A 19,752-nucleotide genomic window follows, 5' to 3' on the forward strand; every position below is an offset into this window, starting at 1 on the left:
AAGAATTAAATGTCAGTGTTTTCATTAAGTCCTACAAAAAGAAAGGCATTAGCTTCTGTGACCATGACTTCCAACATACATAAAAACTACTATTTCAAATGAAAGTAAAATATTTATCAGAGAAATCCTCTACTAGGTAGGTCTATGTCACATAAACCTATACATCACTTAGAAAGAAGTTCTAGAAGAAACATGAATGAGTTTAAGGCAGACACTACAGATATCCGGAAATGAAACTCAGGGCAGACCTACTGTTTCAAGGGAGTCTTAACCAGAGAGCCCCAAGGAAGAAGAAATAGCTCAAAGATTTCCCCAAAATTTTTCAGAGAAAGGAAAAATCTATGGAAAAATACATTTTGAGTAGGAAAGGAAAAGGTAAGGAAATTGACAGTGACTAAGTATCTTTTACAAGCCTGACAGTGTTAGGACAGTGTTAGACCATAACAATCCCCCCCAAAATAGACATTATAATTTTTTAGAGATGAAACCGAGGCTCAGGGCGCCTGGGTGGCTCAGTGGGTTAAAGCCTCTGCCTTCAGCTCAGGTCATGATCTCAGGGTCCTGGGATGGAGCCCCACATCAGGCTCTCTGCTCGGCAGGGAGCCTGCTTCCTCCTCTCTCTCTGCCTGCCTCTCTGTCTACTTGTGATCTCGATCTCTCTCTCTTTGTCAAATAAATAAATAAATAAATAAATAAAATCTTGGGAAAAAAAAAAGTCAAGTAAAACGGTATTTGTCATCAAATATATGGTCAGTGAAAAATTAAAAAGAAACCCAGGCTCAGCTTAAAGTACCTATAACTCCCCAGCGCTAGATTGTTTAAATTTCCAAAGCCCATGCGTTCTCTTTCCGAAGAATAGATCTAGAAGGCAATGTTGCAAACCTCAGTTTCAGTACTTAAGTTTGGAATAAATGCCCATCTGAGGTTAACATAGGAACGGAGATAGATTACTGGATAGCAAGACAGAAAGAGCATGAAGGGACTGACAGAGGAAACAAATAGGAGAAATGTCCCAATGCAGATTTAAAATAAAGTTAATCATTTTTCTAATATAGACACAGCTGACCATACTTCACAAATTATCCTAGTCCATAGTACCAACATGTACCAAGAGACCTAAATCAATGCTTTAAAAAACATTTCAACCAAGGCCTCTCGGTGGCTCAGTCAGTGGAGTGTCAGACTCTGGATTTCAGTTCAGGTCACTATCTCAGGGTTGTCAGACTGAGCCCTGGGTCAGGCTCCCTGCTCAGTTGGGAGTCTGCTTGAGATTCTCTCTCCCTCTGCCCTCCCCTACCCCCGCCGGCCAACATGTGTGCACACTCTCACTCTCTCGAAAAAATAAATCTTAGAAACAAAAACAAAAACCAACAAAACATTTCAACCCACAAAATACTTCATTAAGACCAATGACCTGTGGGAACAGGTGGTGGTCTTGGCCTGTTGCTATGACTAATCGTGACCTAGATTAACAGAATTCCAGAGACTATCAAAATGTCATCTTTTTTTAGTAAATATTTAAAATAATGATTTATTTACATTCGAAACAAAAATACATTGTTTTAAACCAATGACTCCTAAACGACAGACCAAAGAACACTTGGAAGCCAATGGACTCATAAATTCATTAGATGCACACTAAGCCCTGACTAATTATACTAAAGAAGTACAGAAACATCATTAATGAATCAACAAAAATCAGTGAAAAACATTACTAAATTCATGAGAGTTTTCTGAAATATATTTTCTGAACAATGGGCATTGGAAAATATCACGGAAGGGAAAAATTTGGGGAGAAACTTGGTATTTTCACAGGAAATAACAGCACAGTTTATAACACAATCACTAATCTATTGAAAACTCACTCACAGGAATCACAATTTGAGACCTCTGAGTATTGATTGAGTAATGACAATGTCTTTTGCAAGCTGTTTCTCAAAAGTATCTTATTTATGGGGCACCTGGATGGCTCAGCAGGTTAAGCCTCTGCCTTCGGCTCAGATCATGATCTCAGGGTCCTGAGATCGAGCCCCGCATCAGGCTCTCTGCTTAGCAGGGAGCCTGCTTCCCCCTCTCTCTCTGCCTGCCTACCTGGGATATCTCTTTCTCTCTGTCAAATAAATAAATAAATAAATAATACAAATAAATATAAATAAAATAATAAAAATAAAAAAATAAAAACAAAAATATTTTATATATTTCAGAGAGAGCACTAGTGAGCGACAGAGGGAGAGGGACAATCAGACTCCTCGCTGAGCAGGAATCTGGAAGCAGGACTCAGTCCCAGGACCCTGTGATCATGACCTGAGCCTAAGGCAGACATGTAAGTGACTGATATATCCAGCTGACCTTTTGCAAGCAATTAGTGAAAAATACCTTCGATTTATATACATAATATACACAAAATCTAGGGATCCTTTCTTAGCCAATTGGGTACAAATTCTCTACTTGGAACTTTTTTGCAGTGAGAAAGAGGGCAAGGGATACAGAGGAATATCTCTCTTTCTCTAACTCCAATAGGCAAAACCCTTAATATTTAAAAAAACAAAACAAACAAACAAAAAAAAACCCAAACCTTAATATCTAATCATTCTCCTATTCTGAAACTATTACAGACACAGAATTTCAATGTTCAGGTTGAGAACCCTTAAAAGGTTATATTATTCAATCTTCTCCTCACCTTACAAGTAAGAAAGATGAATTCTTGAAAGGGAAAACATTTTCATTTTGAAACCACTAAATACAATATAAATGCAAATACCGTTAGGTGTAAGAGAACTGTGTTACAGTGTCTACGAAGGATTTCATGGACCTTAGGTGACATTTAACATGTAGCAATTCAATAAACCCAAAAGTTACCAACCCCAGAGTGACTCTATCTCAAAAAATGGAGGACAAAAAAGTTCCATTTCTAAATTCATAATACTTAGGAAATACTTAGGAAAATACCATCCATTTCAAAATAGTACACCTATGAAAGCATGGAAGATAAGTAATAAACAAGGACACAGAGTTGAGAGAAACTGAGAGAATCCTTGGCAGGAAGAGAATCCTGAGAAACAATAGCCAATCAGAAGAATGAAAGGATATAGTTCCCACTGAGAATACCAACACTGAAACCTATCAACAAGGACAAGCTTCCTCTTGTTGAGACCTAAAGCAGACCTTTACAGCTCTGGGGAGATACAAGGGATCTATCTGCAGTGGTGGTGGCACACCAAAGAGGCTGAGACTGTGGAGTCAAATAGAATACCTGGGTTCAAATACTGGCTACCTCAGACACCAGTAGTAGAATATGGTCAAGTAATAACTTGTGTGACTCAGTTTCCTCATTTTCAAATGGGAATAAAAACAGAATCTATCTTATAGGATTGCTGTTGAATAAATGTTACCCTACTAGCTATTAACTATTACTTTGATATTAGCATAATGTCAAAAAATAGATTTTCTCCCACATTACTGATAGAACAGTATTTCCAAGAATACAAACTTTGTTGGCAATCCACTCAATAATTAACTTCCAAATGAGTTCTATAAATATGAGTTCCTTTTTGCTTGTATCACATGTTCAATTTGTCCAGTTAATCAACTGGTGTGTCTGGAGAAAACTGGCAGACCTCTGTATATGTGCAAAGATATCCCTTAGAAAGTTATCTTTGCCTAATAACAAACAGGACTTTTTCTCTTTATTTAACAGCACTAAATATGTCTGACTTCTAATTCAGCTGCAGGTTTGCTTTTATGCAGTCCAGAGGTGATGACTGACATGTAGTTTAAGGAATTGAAGAATAATGATCCTCTCAAAATTCAGCTGATACAGTTCATGAACAAGGTATTTATATCGTTCCTACTGAGTTCTGGTTCTTTAAGAACATCAGGAGGAATAGAAGATAGTATGAAGAAATTCATTTACAAGGATTTTCATTACCTACAAGGGTAAAATCTGTAGTTTTTAACAGTTATTTTTCAAGGGCACACTTGCTCAGTAAAGAGTGCCTCTCCCCACTCTCACTGCAAAACTTCTAGAAAGAATGGATTCACAAAGTAATGATCAGATGACAAGGTTTCAAAAACATGCTTTACAAAAAAAGCACAGGGGGAGGTGTATGAAAAAACTTTCTTACTTACCACCATCACACTAAACTCAGATCTCCAGTCCTTTTGAGATTTACTATATAGCTGGATTTTTTTCTCTTTTAAGGCTCAAGATAACTCATAAGTATATGCTACATGTTATCCCTTTGTCATAGATGAAAAACTGAGGCTTAGAGAAATGAATTGTAACAAGGTAACAACAAAGCATGTGTGGAGCAGAATTAGAAACAGAGGAGTTCTCACCTCCTATCCCTCCAAGATTCTGTATTCTTCTTCTTTTTTTATTTTATTTTATTTTATTTATTTGTCAGAGAGAGAAAGAGAGAACACAGGCAGACAGAGTGGTAGCAGAAGCAGAGGGAGATGCAGGCTCCCTGCCGAGCAAGGAGCCTGATGTGGGACTCAATCCCAGGGCGCTGGGATCATGACCTGAGCCCAAGGCAGCCGCTTAACCAACTAAGCCACCCACGCATCCCAAGATTCTGTATTCTTAAGCCTATACCATGATTTTCAAACTGGCGGTCACACCACAATGAGCTGTCAAGTGAATTCAGTGTATCACGACCAGAATTATTAAATATTTCAATACAGAACAGAAAACATCAAGCATGTAGAGAAGATAAACATTATTTCAGGACAGGAGTTTTTTAGTTCTATGCGTGGATGTGTAAAACATGTCTTACCATGCAGTAAAAAGGTTTTAAAATCATTGCTCTATACTAAATACTGCCCCCCAAGAATTAAATAATTTGATGGGCTTTGTACTGTATCTTATTCATAAAAGCAGAGTTCCTGCTCTTCAGGAACCTATCCTTTCAACCTACAGAAAATTTCAGTGGTATTCCAAGATTGTCCTTAGTATTTACTAAGTTCAGGGGCGCCTGGGTGGCTTAGTGGGTTGGGCCTCTGCCTTCGGCTGGGGTCATGGTCTCAGAGTCCTGGGATGGAGCCCCGTGTCGGGCTCTCTGCTCAGCAGGGAGCCTGCTTCCCTTTCTCTCTCTCTCTCTGCCTGCCTCTCCATCTGCTTGTGGTCTCTCTCTGTCAAATAAATAAATAAATAAGTAAATCTTTAAAAAAAAAAATTTACTAAGTTCAATGAACCACACTAAAGTAGACCTGTCAGCATAAACAAAGACAACTGTAAAAACTTTAAGATTTCATCATTTTATTAGCTATATAATGTGAAAACAATTCCTCTCATCAGGAAGTGTTTTTTTTTTTTTTTTAAGATTTTTAAAAATTATTTATTTCTTTTTAAAGATTTATTTATTTGGCAGAGAGAGAGAGTACACAAGCACATAAGCAGGGAGAGTGGCAGGCAGGAGAGGGAGAAGCAGGCCCCACTGAGCAGGGAGTCCAAAGTGGGACTCGATCCCAGGGGCCTGGAACCATGACCTGAGCTGAAGGCAGATGCTTAACAGACTGAGCCACCCAGGTGCCCCTAAAGATCTTTTATTTATTTGAGAGGGAGGGAAAGAGAAAGTGAGAGCACAACAGCAGAGGGAGGAAGAAGCAGACTCACTGCTGAGCAAGGAGCCCAAAGTGGGGCTTCATCCCAGGACCCTGGGATCATGACCTAAGCCAAAGGTACACGCTTAACAGACTGGGTCACCCAGGTGCCCCCGGAAAGTATCTTTATATCAACTTTAGGCAGGCAAAGCCTGGGAACTGAAAGACTCATGAAGTCAGGTCACTTGGTAAGACCAGACCTCAGACCTGAGTGTTCATCACCTTCATAGGAGGAAGTCTCAAATCAAAGCTCAATTTAGAAACTAAGAAATACCAAAATATATCTATACCTTTAACCTTTAAAATGAATCATTTTTAAAAACATCTAAGGAATCTTTATACTTTATACATTTATACTTGCATTATATTAAGCAGTACATAATTTCAGCAAAGCCCTTGAGTAAAACTGCCTGACACTTAAGAGCATCCAATGAATGAATGAAGGAAGGAAGGAATGAATGGACTGTAAGTCACCAACTAAGCCTTCCTTTTTAAAACTTACCCAGCAGCTAAAGTAAAATCTACTTAAAATCCTATACACAATTGTGTGGAATTAAGTTAGACTGGGGATAAAAATGCAGAAGCCAAAGGGAAAAAATAAAGAATTTTTTCTGGTAAGATAAATTTTGGAAACAACTTTTTTAAACATGAAAATAAAATGTTCTCTTGCTTGCAAAATTACTGTCCCACGCAAGGCACCAATAGCAAATTCTGCATTTTATCCTAGAAATTCTATACAAATTATCTTTTGGGCAATGATAATGGCTTTCCCAACAGCTTAAGAAAAATCACTTCTGACTGCAGTAAATATACCGAAGCAAATATGGAATCCTTCTGCACTGTTAGCTGATTTGTGTCTACAAGTGTTAAGTTTATTTCCTCTAGGGCAACTCGGGGTTTGACAGCTTTCTGGACCGCCCCAGCCGACTCAGTAGAAGCCCTACTCCGTCTCTAAACGTGGTTGTCTAGAGAAAATAAAACATTTAACTCAACATAAACGGCCAATAATCAACTTTCAAAGGTCAAAGGGGACCTAGTTTTTAACCTTCCCTCAGCAACACGTGTTTAGTACAAACTTCCGGGTGAGGTTACAATTGGCTGCGCAATTCAATGAATAAAAACGCTGCTTTATTTGACTCTCATTTTCTTGCCCGTTCTTTCCCCCACGTTTCTCAACCAGCAACTCCCCAAAACAAAAGCTTCCTACAGTATACGGAGCCCGCACATAAAAAGGGCTTCTCTGTGCGAGATCAAGTTAGTGGTCCGAAAACATTAACCAAACAGCAGCACAAAGCCGGGGTGGAAAGGGGGAGGAGCTGGATGCCAGGGTCAGGAAAGAAACAATCACAAGGGTTCAGGAACATCCAAATCTCCTCAGCGGTTAAACCGATCTCAAACCACTTCTGGGAAACCACCAGCATACACTGGTTTGGGGAACTTTAGATGCTCGTTACACCAAACACTCTTACAGCAAGCAAATCCCCAACTGCTTTCTCTGCACAGATGCTTAGGGTCTAGGAGGCGAGCGAGCTCGAGACAAAATTAACCCAATCACCCGGTGAGGCTTGAAGGTGGCCCCCACGTGTCCCACGTAGTGCCTCGACGCCCTGAGAGCGAGGTAATCAGAAAACTGCAGGTGTGGGGTTCCGATTTAGGGTGCCCCTATCTCCTCCCGCACTCGCCCCAAACCAGGAGCAACCCTCAGACAGGAGGACTTTTGAAGGATTGCGGAGCTCACTTTCCTGCGGGTCCGGGACCTCGCATCCCTGAGCGGAGCAAGGAAAGCAAGGAGGGCGACCCAAGTGGAGCCGAAGCCGGTGCCCGCAGATCCTGCCTCCGCGACCAAACCGGGTGCCTCTGGCCCGGGACAGCGGGGGCCCCCGAGGCCCGAGAGCCCCCACGCGCAGCGAGCGCAGGGCCCGGCGCTGACGGGCGGAGGAAGCGAGCGCGGCGGGGCCGGCGCCGGGACCTTGCCCCCGAGCGCCCTGGGGCGCGCAGCTGAGGGGGCGGCGATGGGCGGGGGAGGCCCCAAGTCGGGGTGAGGTGGCTGCCCCCCCCAGCCCGGCCCCACACGGCCCCCTGAGGAGGGTGGGAGTGGGAGGCTGGCTGTCCGGGAGGAGGAGTGTGGAAGCAGAAGAGGGGTAAGAGAAGGACTTACTTTCCCCGCGGGATCCGACGCCGGAAGAGCTCCTACCGGGTGGCGAGAGCTTGAAGAACTAGAGGCGACTGGAGCGGAGGCGGCGGTGGCGGCGGCAGCAGCGGCGTCCGGCTCTGCCTACCTCCCCGCCGCCATCTTGACGCCCCTCCCCCCAGCCCCCCCCGCCCCGCCGGAGGGGAGGGGGTGGGGCGACGGATGAGGCGCCGCGCGCACGCAGCGCGCGCCGCACGCCCCACGTGACTTCCTTCCTCCTCCTCCTCCTCCCCCCCACCCCGCTCCCCAGCGCCCCCCTCCGCCCCGCCTCCCTCCTAGGTGAAGGAAGATGATTCCCCCCCCCATCTTGACCGCCCCCTGCCTTCGCTGCCAAGCACGAACTCCGCCTGCTCCAGCCGACCCGGTACCAGTGGTTGGATCCAAGAGAATTCCGGAACCCAAACGGTCCATTACCGCGGCTCCGGGGTGGGCGAGGGGTGAGGGGGCCGGGTTTCCGAGAAGGGGGAGGGGGGAAGGCGAAGGCCTCCTAGAAGAGTCACGTGTCTACTGCTTCCGCCGGGGCTCGAAAGACCTCGCGAGAATTCCGTTCCCCCTCCCTTTCTGCCCCGCGGGCTGTCGGGAGGAAGGTCTGCTCTCTGAGTTGCCACGAGGAGGTCAGCCGGTGGTTCGGGCGCATGCGTCCTACACCTGCTTTCAGAGTCTGGCTAGGAGGGGCCCAAAGCTATTTTGAAAACCTTTTTGCTGTGTCTCCGGCCCAGGAAGTTACCTAGTGGCGTCTGTGTTGCTTTGGAAAGCTCTTCATTACATAGTCCTAGAAAAAAAAAATTCGCGTATTCATTGCTTGTTAGGCTTGCTGAAAGCACTTTATTGGATATAAAACCGCAGTATAACTCGGAGCCCCTCTGCTGGGCCACTGCCATTATCATACTCTAAGGGGTGTGACCAGAGTCAGCCCCACTGCTTTTTTTCTGAACGAACTACTGCTCTCAAGTAATGATTGCTGCAGAGTAGGTCTGTCGATACCATCTTTGGCTTCCCTCATTTCTCCACCTCCTCCTCCTTTTTCCTTTTCTTCTTCTTCTTAAATGACCTAACAGAATAAACAAATTAACTTCTGGGTAACCCTTTTGTAAAGTCATTCTGAATGCTGTTTGACTCCGTTGCTTAGGTAATAGGCACGCTTGGGTGAACTTGCCCCCTACTGGTGGCGCGTCCCACTGGCCTTGAGCTGAAAGAAACACTTGGAGTTGAAGGTGTGAGCTCTTCAAGAGAACCGGAGAGGGAAAACGGGGAGGAAAAAAAAAATAGTCGTGTTAAGAAGATTATGAACCTTCCAACTCGGCCTCTGTATACATAAGTATGTATTAAGTATATATGTACACACAAATGAACATTTTAAGTTGCCGACTAATCACTTTACTTCCATTATCTCATTTCATCCTTACATACCAAAAAAACCTGGTAAAAGAAAAAAATGATAAAATTAGTTCCATAAGAACAATGCCTTCATCTGTCTTGCTCACTGCTAGCTACTAGACCACTTTCTGGCCTATTGTCAGCAAACAAGCTATTACAAATCTGTCCATTATGGGAGGAGAAGGAACTAAAGAAGGATGCAGAAGGAAAAAGGCTTTTTTAAAAAACATTGTAGTTCATGCATTAGTGTCTTCCAAGATTGGTTGGTACAGTTCAGTTTCGAACGGACTCTCAAACTCTCTCTGCATGCTAGGACTACGTAGGTACCAGATTCGAACAGTGTAGGTCTGACCTAAAAACTCCCACCCTTAGAGCTACTTTCTCAGCATCCAGGCTAGATCTTTGCTTCCATCTCTGCATAATCTCCTTATTTGGGACCCACGGAAAAGATGGTGTTTTGGGAGATACATGCAGTTTAACTGTGTATATGCAAGCTAATGTCATATACAAGGTTATTCCTTGCAGGATCATTTGTAGAATCAAAAGATGGGAAACAACCTAAATGTCTTTGAAGAAAGGCCTGGTTAACTAAGCTATGGTACTTTGCTATAGTGAAACAGATGTTCAAGAGAATGAAGCGCTTCTGTCTATGAGAACAGGTAGTAACATATTTTGTGCATGTACGCACATAGATTGTGTGTACACATATCTCAGAAAGGCAACAGGAGTAGTAGTTGTTATCAGGTGATGGGAATCAAACTATAGGGGATCAGAAGCAGGAGGAAGACTTACTGAGTACAGCCAGACCAGAGATGCTATTGGAAGCAGAAGATTCCAGTAAAATAAATAAATAAATAAATAACAATTCCGGGTTAAACATGGAATTGGCTGTTACAGCTACCCTTTACACTCCATTCAACAAGTATTTATAGAGCCTTTGCTATGCACCAGGTACTATGTTAGAGATGAGGGGCACAAGTTTAAGAAAATCAAATGAAGGGAGAGACAGGAACTGTCCTTGCCCATAATGTCCTTCCAGTCTAGTGGGCCTCAATCCAAAAATTACACAAACTGTAAACTTGTAGGGGCGCCTGGGTGGCTCAGTCTGTTAAGCGTCTACCTTCAGCTCAGATCATGATCTCGGCCCTGGCATTGAGCCCCACATCGGGCTCCCTGCTCCTCAGGGCGCCTGCTTCTCCCTCTCCCTCTGCCCTTCTCCCTGCTCATGTTCTCTCTCTCAGATAAGTAAAATCTTTAAAAAATGTAAACTTGTAACTGTGACATTGCTGCAAAGAAGCTAACAGCCTATTACAGAGGAATTTGACCTCATTAGGGAATTCAAAAAAGATTTCTTTGAGGAAGTGATAACTGGGCAGAGATTTGAAAAGCAGGTATCATGTAGGCAAAGAGAAGAGGGAACTGCCTTTCAAGAAGAAGAAACAGCCTATGCAAATGTCCTGAAACAGGTGGGAGCCAAGCAAGTGGGGACAGTAACTCGGCAAGGGTATTGACTGTTAAGACATTGTCTCTTGAGGCTCTTGGGTGGCTCAGTTGGTGAAGCGACTGCCTTCGGCTCAGGTCATGATCCCCGAGTCCCGCATTGGGCTTCCAGTTCCTCAGGGAGTCCGCTTCTCCCTCTGACCTCCTCCTCTCTTCTGCGTGCGCGCGCTCTCTCTCTCTCAAATAAATAAAATAATAATAATAATAATAATAATAAAAACATTGTCTCTTGGCTCCAAACCCAAGCTTCCACACTCTGCAAAACTACATTTCTGCTTTGCCGGCTGTTTCAGCCTTTGCTTCTGGAATAAGGAGTGCTGGAGGGAGACGACAAGGCTGGAGGATGAGGGAGTTTGCCGTGAACATCATCCCAGCAATGTGTCTTCACCCCGGCAGCAGCTCTACTTGCTTCTCCTGCAGAGCTAGCCTAATCAAACCCTCCACTCCGACAGGAGGACCAGCAGGAACCTCCTCAGGGTCATCCTGTAAGGTCAGAGACACCTGCGCCAGCTAAGCATAGCCCCCGGCTTGGAGTTGAGGTTTCAGCAACACGGGCCCGTCTGTTACGTTTCTTAGTGACACCAACCCCTTTCCTTTGTCCCCTCGGGCTGCGTGGTGGGAGAAGTTCCTGCACTTGCTACCTCTGTGATGCTTTGAAGTTCTCTTTTCACCCTTTCAAGTTACCTAGTTAATCAGTTTAGACCTACTTGACAATTTTTTCAAATGTTTTATTTATTTATTTGGAGGGGGCGGCAGAAGGAGAGAGAGAGAGCATCTCGATCAGACTCCCCGCTGAGCACAGAGCCCAACGTGGGGCTCCATCTCATGACCCTGAGATCACAACCGAAGCCAAAATCAAGAGTTGGATGCTTGAGCCACCCAGGCGTCCCCTTACATTAATTTATCTGTGCTGAAAACCGGGTGTAGTTTCTGCCTCCTGCATGAACTTTGATTGACATAGCAAGTAACAAGGAATTATCAGTAGGATTATAAAAATAGATGAAGGCCATTCTCAAAGAGCCTTTTGTAACTGAGTTTGGACTTTATTCTGTAGGCTCCAGGGAACTCAGAAGCCTGCTATGCACAGAGGCTGCTCTGGTTGGATGTGCATTCTAGAAGGATCACTCTGGAAGCGATGTAGCAGATGGATCTAAGAACTGGACTGCAGGTATGAGGAAAAGACAGATTAAAAGAAGATAACAGAAACCGAAATGGAGCAAAATTGTCGAGCAAAAGAAGAGGGCCAGGTTCAAGAAATATTTAGGAGGAAAAGCCAGCAAAGTGTAGGGGCTGGTTGGATGGGGGTTGTGGGGAGGGAGGAGTCTTGAATGAAGCCTCAGTTTCTCCCTTGGATACTTAGGTAGGTAATAGTGCTATACCTGAAACTGTGACTTTAGGAAGGCAAACAGATGTGAAGAGGAAGACAATGAGTTTAGCTTTAGGTAATGTGGAAAGTTTTGTTTATCTATTGATATGTGATAAACAACCCCCAAACCTGATCACTTTTAACACAACCACCATTTTGTTATTTCTCATGATTCTGTAAGCTGGGCTGGGCTGGTCTTGCCAAGAGTCACTTGTGTGACTATAACTATGTGTGCTCAGCTTGGATGCTGGGACAGCTGTATTTCTCTCCATGTGGTCTGTCGAATTGCCTCATGGTTCTTACCTGGTGGCTTTAGGGTCCCAAGAACCCAAAAGCAGAAGCTTCTAACCTCTCTTGAATTTTAGCCTTGCAACTGACACAGTGATGTTTCTACCACATTCCTTCAATTAACAAGGCCGCACAAGACTCAGGGAAAGACAACACAAGAGTGTGAATGGAAGGGGTGCACCTGGCTGGCTCAGGTCAGTAGAGCACGCAATGCCTGATCTTGGAGTTGGGAGTTCAAGCCCAATGTTGGATATAGAGAATCCTTAAAATAAAATGATCTTTAAGTAAGAGGGAAAAAAAAAAAAAAAAGAGTAGGGGCTCCTGGGTGGCTCAGTTAAGTGTCTGACTCTTGATCTCAGCTCAGGTCTTAATCTCAGGAGTTCAAACCCCATGCTGGGCTCCACACTGAGCATGGAGCCTACTTAAAAAAAAAAAAAGTATGAATGGTTGAGAGGCATTGTTCTTTTTTTTTTTTCTTTTAAGATTTTATTTACTTATTAGAGAGAGACACAGCGAGAGAAGGAACACAAGCAGAGGGGAGAGGGAGAAGCAGGGAACCCGATGTGGGGCTCGATCCCAGGACCCTAGGATCATGACCTGCGCTGAAGGCAGCCGCTTAACAACTGAGCCACCCAGACGTTCATTAGAGGCCGTGAAAGTAAACCTATCATGAGAAATTTTATGGGGTCAATGGGACATCCAAGTGGAGATGTCTAGCAAGCCGTTGGGAGTCTACTGCTTGAGGATCTAGACAGGGATTAAAACACGAGAGAGGACAAAGTTAGAATGCAGAGAGAAAAGCAGGGGGCCAAGGGCAGGACCATAAGGTTGTATATCTAAGAGGTGAGCACTCAGTGAGCCTGATAAAAGTCAGTCTGATATCATGGATGCCAAGGAAGTAGAGTTTCAAGGACTAAGTGGCCCACCATGTCTAATGCAGCAGACAGCACCAGAATGTGACCAGACCATCTATTGGATATCTCACAATGGCAGACATCATAGTGGACAGAGTTTTTTGTTTTTTTTTTCCTTTTCCGAGACGACTACTTTTTTTTTTTTTTTTTAGCTGTTTTATATTCATAGCAAATTAAGGGGCAGTTTGGACGCCTGGGTGGCTCAGTCGGCTAAGGTGCTACCTCCAGCTCAGATCATGATCCAGAGTCCTGGGATGGAGCCCCGCATCGGGCTCCTTGCTCAGTGGGGAGCCTGCTTCTCTCTCTGCCTCTGCCTGCTACTCTGCCTGCTTGTGCACACTCTCTTTTTCTCTGACAAATAAATAAATAAATAAAATCTTTAAAAAAAAAAAATTAAGGGGCAGGTACGAGACTTCCCATATACCCCCAACTCCCACACATGCACAACTTCCCCGATTATCAGTATCCCCCACTGGAATGCTACATTTGTTGCAGTTGTTCTAGACCCACCTTGATACATTATCATCACCCAAAGTCCAGAGTTTTGCCTTAAGGTTCACTCTTGGTGGTGTATGATGTATGGGTTTGGACAAATGCATTAATGTCATGTATCTATCATTATAGCATCACTATCCTAAAAATCTAATGTGCTCTGGAACATGTTTTCGACTACTCAAAATCCATGTCTCCTTCTTCAGATAGTGGCACCTTAATTTGATCTCGCGCTCTCAAAGTCCATGTGGTTTGGAAAGCGCTAATCATCTCCCATACACAGTCCCCAGGGTGGAGCATTTCATTCAGGTCTGCCCAGTTGGAATGCCGGATGCACATCCGGGCCCCATCGATAGATTCAGTGCCAAGCCAATGAGTTACAGTTTCAGAGCTTTATATTGAAAGTAGCAGGAGAAAAAGGTGCCTGGCTGGCTCAGTCAGTAGAGCATGTGACTCTGGATCTTGGGGTCATGAATTCAACCCCTATAAGACATCAACTGAAAGTAGTAGGAAAAAGACTGCCTCATCACTGGTGTTGCTAAGAGCAACAAGGGAAGTGGGGACAGAAGCCCTGTGGAATGGGAGACCACTCTGTGAGGCGACCTAGAAAGTAGTAGAGCAAAGAAGTGGATAGTGAGGGGGAAAGAGAGACTAAATCCAAATGACATTCTTTGACTCACTAGATCCCAACAGGCCTGAGGTTACCCCTACCCTTGAACTTTTCTGTTAGGAGCGATAAGAGACATCTTCATTTCCTTGAGCCCGGTTGGGCTGGGTCTCTTTAACTTGCAATCTAAAACAATCTTGACCAAAGAGATACTAATTAAAAATGGAGAAGTTGCAATGTTGAAACATATATTTAAACTAATTTTTTAAAAGTTTTCACTGGCCTCATTGTCAGACTTTTTAGAGTACAGACTGATAGGGACTCAAACTGTCCCAAGAGAGTGTGGACATTTTTTTTTTTTTTAAAGATTCTATTTATTTGACAGACAGAGATCACAAGCAGGCAGAGAGAGAGGAGGAAGCAGGCTCCCTGCTGAGCAGAGAGCCCGATGTGGGGCTCGATCCCAGGACCCTGGGATCATGACCCGAGCCGAAGGCAGAGGCTTCAACCCACTGAGCCACCCAGGCGCCCCGAGTGTGGACATTTTTAATCTCCACAGAGTATCTCTGTAGGAAAGGGAAAACAGAATGGAAGAATGGCAGAGAGATGAAAGCAAAGACTTCAGGCATCGGCCCTCAGGCCCAAGCAACAAGGGTTGAGGAGTTTCTTGCCTTTTAACACATCAGGTATGCAAGAATCATGACCTGATTCTTAATACGGATTTTTAGAACTTTCTGGAAACTCTTCACACACAAAAAGTGTTTAGTTATTATTTGGATCATTGCTATAACCTGTATCTACCTTCTCTAAGGTATTATAGTGGCACACGCATAGAATAGTGATGGGACGGAAGAATGAGATTGAGGAGAAGAGGTTCTCTTTAAAGTTTTCACCCTGTGTATTAACTGAAAATCATACTTTTTTACTTTTTTTTAAAAGATTTTATTTATTTATTAGAGAGCAAGTGTGTGTAGGAGTGGAGAGGAGGGGCAGAGGGAGAGAAAAAAGCAGACTTCCCACTGAGCAGACTTCCCACTGTGACCTTGGATACAGGGTCTTTACAGATCAAATCAAGTTAACATGAAATCATGGGTATGACCACTAATCAAACGTGACCGTGACCTTATAGAAGGGAAATTAGGAAACACGTGGAGACAGGGAGGATGCCCTGTGGAGATGAAGGCAGAAGTCGGGGTGATGCTTCTACAAGCCAAGAAACGCCTGAGTTTGTCAGCATACCACCAGAAACTAGGGGAGAGTCATGGGAACAGACTCTTCCCGACAGCCCTCCAGGGGAGCCAGCCCTGCCCACACTTTGGGATTTGGACGTCCAGCCTCTAGAACTCTGAGGCAATGACGTTTTGTTGTTTAAGCCACTCAGTTTGTGGTGCTCCATTACAGCAGCCCTAGGAAACTATTCCAGCCATTACGTACATCTCTCAGAAAGAAAATGATGTCTCTCCACCCCTTCAAATGCACAAATTGGTCTGTTTTTTGTTTTGTTTGTTTGTTTTGTTTTTTAAAAAATAAGGGGCACCTGGCTGGCTCAGTGGGTTAAGCCTCTGCCTTCGGCTCAGGTCATGGTCTCAGGGTCCTGGGATGGAGCCCCACATCAGGCTCTCTGCTCAGCAGGGAGCCTGTTTCCCCCACCCCCCGCCTGCCTCTCTGCCTACTTGTGATTTCTGTCCATCAAATAAATAAATAAAATCTTAAAAAAAAAAACAGAATTAAAGGCCATGCAGAAAACAATTTAAAAATCACATTGTAAATTGAACAGTTTGATCTGTGCTCTTAAACCATCTTTAAGCTGACTTTTTAAACAAACACCCTTACCGATCGATACATACATTCTCCATTTGCTTTTTCAATAAAATGATAGCCTCTAAAGAATTCCCAATCAACTGAAGAACTGGTTTATATTACCTTTAAAAAAAAAAAAAGATTTTATTTATTTATTTAACAGAGAAAGAGAGATCACAAGTAGGTGGAGAGGGAGAAGAGGAAGCAGGCTCCCCGCTATGCAGAGATCCTGAGCAGGGCTTGATCCAAGGACCCTGAGATCATGACCCGAGTCAAAGGTTGAGATTCAACCCACTGAGCCACCCAGGTGCCCAAGCACCTGAGTCTTGATTTCAGCTCAGGTCTAGAGCTCAGGGTCATGAATTCAAGCACCATGTTGGGCTCCAACGCTGGCCATGGAGCCCACTTTAAATAAAAGGGGTTGGCACCTGGGTGGCTCAGTCAGTTAGGCATCTTCCTTTGGCTCAGGTCCTGATCTTAGGGTCCTGGGATCCAGCCCCATGTCGGGCTCCCTGCTCAGTAGGGGGTCTGCTTCTCCCTCATCCTCTGCCCCTTCTCCCTGCTTGTGTTTTCTCTCTCTCAAATAAATAAAATCCTTAAAAAAAAAAGTGTGGGATGGAAAGAAGACACACCCACTTAACAGATGAGAAAAAAGACTCAACCAAAGAAGGTATTGGTTCTGTATCATCTGATACCAAAGTTTATGCTGTCAACATCATTTTTGCGTAGTCTCTCCATGCTCAATCACCAGGGGCCTGACCACAGAGTCCTCTCTTAAGATGCTAACTTAACAGACAAGTTTTGGCTTCCCTCTGAGGACACCAAGAAAAGAATGGGGATAGAGAAGAAAGTGTTAATAGCCCAAATTACAGCAATTCCCTTAGATGCAATTTTGTAACTTTATTTTAGTCACTGCTAAATGGCTACCATCTCCCAACTCCTACATCTCCATATGCTTTATACTCATTCTCTCATTTAACCCTAACACTGAGCCTCTCAGGTAAAGAGTATTGTTTTACTGTCACTTGCTTGAGTTCCAATTATAGTACATACATTATATGTACATATTACACATTAATGTATGTATATATGTATATAGAGAGGGAAGATTTATATATTTATGTGTAGCCATCCATGCTTATATATATTTATATGTATATATAGATACACACATACATACAATAGAAAAAATACATACGTGTGTTTGTATATTATGTGTTTCACAGAAGAGTGAGATGGATTTAGTAGATCACATTGGCCACCAGCTAAGGAATTTTAGGACACACATGCCCCATTTGATAGAACCTTACAAGAACTGATGCTAACATGAAATATTTAACAATAGCAAAAGCCTGGAGGAAATACGAATGCAAAAATAACACTAGAGTAAGGAAAGTAATCTTAGCACTGGTGTGATTTCACCCACATGATGTAGCCGTCTTAGGAAAGTGGGGACCATTAAGCAAACATTCCAGAAACATGTGACATTATTCCAAGATTCGAAGCCTCAAAATAGATGATTGTAATTTATGTAACTATTTGCAGTGATTAACTGTTCAGATTCACCATCTGAACTGATAGATTCACCATCATCTATCCTTGGCTTAAAACCATTCAGTGACTTCCCATTAGACTTGGAATAAAAGTCTGAGTCCTCACCATGACTTTCGTGGTGGGTCAGGGTCTGGGAAAACAGGAGATTCATGAAAGAGGTGGTGGGAACACTAAGGTAAGTGAACCACAGGAAGTAGCTCCCACCTTGATGGAGAACAAGCTAGGGAGAGTAGAGCTAGAAGAATCAGAAGAGCCTGTAAGAATCTGGAGGCTGCACGAAATGCCACCGTGAGAAGCAGTATTGTCATTACTTAGGTGACCGTGATGAGAACTGCAAGCAAACAGGCATGAGTAACTCCCTTTTCCCTCCCCCGGCCTTCCAGATTCCCCGGATCCTCTCCTGGTGACAGAACCTAACCCTAGCTGACAAAGGAGCAATATGGTTTGCAGCCCCAGCATTGCGGAACAGGATAGGGAAAACTGGATTTGGAGGTGAGAGGCCAGCCCAGCCTTCAAGGGCCTCTGTGATCTAGCACCAGCCTCCGTCAACAGCCTGATGCCTTCCATTCTCCCCACCATGTGCTCAATTCCAGTCACACTGGGTGTCTTTTCTTTCCCAAGCACACTAAGCTCATTCCCGCCTCCAGACATTCACACATGCTATTCCCTTTCCCAAGAAGTACCTTTTCCCTTGGGTCATATTAATTTAGGGTATAACTTAAAGCCACCAACGAAAGAGGATTTCTCTGACTTCATCAAATCTATAAAAGCAACCCTCTCCCCACTCACGTTCCATAAAATTCCCCCATTTTCATTTTACTCATAGCATTAATCACTAAGATTATCATTTTTTTTTTTTTTAAGATTTTATTTTTAAGTAATCTCCACACCCAACATGAGGCTCAAACTCACAACTCAGAGATCAAAGAGTTGAACACTCAGGGGACGCCTGGATGGCTCAGCGGGTTAAAGCCTCTGCCTTTGGCTCAGGTCATGATCCTCTGCCTTTGGCTCAAATCATGATCCCGGCCTCCTGGGATGGAGCCCCACATCGGGCTCTCTGCTCAGTGGGGAGCCTGCTTCCTCCTCTCTCTCTCTGCCTGCCTTTCTGCCTACTTGTGATCTCTCTCTCTCTGTAAAATAAGTAAATAAAATCTTAAAAAAAAAAAAAAGTTGTACACTCTAGGGCACCTGGGTGGCTCAGTCGTTAGGCATGTGCCTTCGGATAAGTCATGATCCCAGGGTCCTGGGGTGGCATCCCACGTCAGGTTTCCTGCTCAGCAGGGAGTCTGCTTCTCCCTCTCCCACTCCCCTTACTTGTTTCCTCTCTCGCTGACTCTCCCTGTCAATTATATAAATATAATTTTAAAAAATTAATTAATTTTGAAAAAGTGGTTTCTTGTTTGTTTCTTCCCTAAAAATATGGGGGAGGATTTGTATCTTATTCATCACTGTATCTTTGGGGTACCAAATGGTGCCAGGTATACAATTTACTAACTATAGAATAAATGCATTTTTAAAACGTTTTAACGTTTTTATTTATTTATTTAACAGAGAGAGCACAAACAAGGGGAACAGGAGAGGCAGGCTCCCAGCTGAGCAGGGAGCCCAATGTGGGACAGGATCCCAGGACCCTAGGATCATGACCTGAGCTGAAGGCAGAAGCTTAACAGACTGAGCCACCCAGACGTCCCTGAATTCTCATTTCTGCTTAGGTCATGATCTCAGGGTCCTGAGATAGAGCCCTGCCTCAGGCTCTATGCTTCGCTGGAATCTGCTTGAGGTTCTTCACCCCCTTCACAGACTCCTTCCCATGCCTCTAATAAATAAATAAAATCTTTAAAAAAAAAAAAAAGTGTCACTCTCTACTTTTCCCAGTGCTTTCACATACTTCACCTTATTTAGCTTTCCTTCATTTTTTGGTGCAATGGTAGGGTCCTTGGGCAATGGTGAGGACACCAAAACCTTCTTGGGGACCAAAGGGAGACTAGTGGATGAGTGACCTCTGCCGACATCTCCAGGAGGGGCTCCCAGAGAAGAGCCGTAGCGGGACACCTTC

At 43.9% G+C, this 19,752-nt stretch overlaps 1 protein-coding gene and 1 long non-coding RNA gene across 12 annotated transcripts in view; one reads left to right on the forward strand and one right to left on the reverse strand.

Moving 5' to 3' along the window:
* The window catches only part of SBNO1 (strawberry notch homolog 1), a 57,708-nt gene extending 49,672 nt beyond the window's left edge, over window positions 1-8,036 (reverse strand). For 2 of the 4 annotated variants that reach the window (XM_082698322.1, XM_082698321.1), the window contains exon 1: window positions 7,763-7,924. The gene's annotated coding sequence lies outside the window, so the exon portion shown is untranslated. Of the gene's footprint in view, window positions 1-7,762 lie in introns of all 4 variants that reach the window. The other 2 variants (XM_082698320.1, XM_082698319.1) reach the window with 2 other exon arrangements.
* LOC309847784 lies at window positions 7,968-19,548 on the forward strand. Of its 8 annotated transcripts, none has more exons than XR_014302607.1 (5): window positions 7,990-8,200; window positions 8,925-9,113; window positions 11,727-11,840; window positions 18,077-18,185; window positions 19,248-19,548. It is a non-coding gene; the product is annotated as an uncharacterized lncRNA (long non-coding RNA). The 8 variants fall into 8 exon arrangements; XR_014302611.1 differs by having other exon boundaries at window positions 8,028-8,200; window positions 19,409-19,548; XR_014302612.1 differs by lacking the exon at window positions 19,248-19,548 and adding an exon at window positions 18,558-19,216 and having other exon boundaries at window positions 8,028-8,200.
* The last annotated feature ends 204 nt before the right edge of the window (window positions 19,549-19,752 follow it).

The sequence above is a fragment of the Mustela nivalis genome (genome assembly GCF_964662115.1).
Source record: "Mustela nivalis genome assembly, chromosome: 14".
Classification (NCBI taxonomy): Eukaryota; Metazoa; Chordata; class Mammalia; order Carnivora; family Mustelidae; genus Mustela; species Mustela nivalis.